The sequence below is a fragment of the Oryza sativa genome, chromosome 11 (genome assembly GCF_034140825.1).
Source record: "Oryza sativa Japonica Group chromosome 11, ASM3414082v1".
In the NCBI taxonomy this organism is placed as follows: Eukaryota; Viridiplantae; Streptophyta; class Magnoliopsida; order Poales; family Poaceae; genus Oryza; species Oryza sativa.
This window is the reverse complement of record NC_089045.1, coordinates 5,106,624-5,108,344: the sequence shown is the minus strand read 5'-3', so window position 1 is coordinate 5,108,344 and position 1,721 is coordinate 5,106,624.

Here is a 1,721-nt window from a genome sequence, read left to right as displayed (position 1 = left end):
CAGGAGGAGGAAGAAGAGGTTAGCCCATACCGACGACGAGGGTCATGTCCTCGCCGTCGAGGGCGCTTCGCGGGCCACCCGAAAGGGGAGGCCTGCGGGAGGCAAAAAGAACGAGGCCGGCGCTCCCAACAGGGAGCGCCCAACCGGCAAGTGGTGCACCGTCCACAACACTTCCCTTCACGACCTCGCGGACTGCCGTGCAGTCAAAAGTTTGGCTGAGCAGACGAGGAAGTGGGAGGAGGAGAGGAGGCAGGAGCGCCAAGAGGGCAAATCCCCGGCGGTTCCTTCCGGTAATCGGCGAAGTGAGGCCAAGCAGAAGGCCCCCGCCGAGGACATCGATGACGGCGATGATGACCTAGGTTTCCAAGAGCCTGGGGCCACCATTGCCACCGTCGATGGGGGAGCGTGTGCTCACGTTTCTCGCCGGAGCTTCAAGGCCATGAAGCGAGAGCTTCTGGCCGCGGCCCCTACTCATGAGGCGACGTGTCGGGCGCGGTGGTCGGAGGTTGCCCTCACCTTCGACCAGACCGACCACCCACCGTGCGTTGCCCGGGGAGGGCAGATTGCGATGGTGGTTTCTCCCACCGTTTGCAACGTGAAGTTGGGGCGTGTCCTCATTGATGGGGGAGCGGCCCTCAACATCCTTTCCCCTGCGGCCTTTGACGCCATCAAGGCCCCGGGGATGGTGCTCCGGCCGTCCCAGCCAATTATCGGTGTGACGCCGGGGCACACGTGGCCGTTAGGTCACATCGACCTACCGGTCACCTTCGGTAGATCCGCCAACTTCCGCACGGAGCGGGTGAACTTCGATGTGGCGGACCTCAGTCTGCCCTACAACGCGGTCCTGGGGAGGCCCGCGTTGGTGAAGTTCATGGCGGCGGTCCACTACGCCTACCTACAGATGAAGATGCCGGGCCCCGGTGGCCCCATCTCTGTCCATGGCGACCTCAAAGTCGCGCTCGCTTGTCTGGAGCAGCGCGCGGACCACCTCGCCGCTGCATCCAAGCCCGAGGGTGGCGACGAGAGGCTTGGCGCTTCCGCCCCCGCCACCCCGAGGCAATGGATGATCACAGGCGACGAGGTCCCGGTCAAGGAGGTTGCCCTGGGCGACGGCCCGTCCAAGACCACACGGATCGGTGGTCTTCTGGACGGCAAATAGGAAGACGCGCTCGTCTCCTTCCTGCGGGCAAACGCTGACGTCTTCGCATGGAGACCGGCGGATATGCCCGGGGTCCCCAGGGAGGTGATTGAGCACCGTCTCGCCGTGCGGCCGGGCGCAAGGCCGGTCCGGCAGAAAGTGCGGCGGCAGGCCCCGGAACGTCAAGCCTTCATCCGCGAGGAGGTGGCGCGACTTTTGGAAGCCGGATTCATCCGTGAGGTCATCCATCCGGAGTGGCTGGCGAATCCGGTGGTCGTTCCCAAGGCGAACGGCAAGCTTCGGATGTGCATCGACTACACCGACCTTAACAAGGCATGTCCTAAGGATCCTTACCCCCTGCCTCGCATAGATCAGATTGTCGACTCCACTGCGGGGTGCGACCTTTTGTGTTTTCTAGATGCATACTCTGGTTACCATCAGATTCGCATGGCTAGGGAGGATGAGGAAAAAACTGCGTTCATTACCCCCATAGGAACCTATTGTTATACGACAATGCCCTTCGGGTTAAAGAATGCAGGTCCTACTTTTCAACGTACTACTCGAATTTCTTTGGGTAACCAAT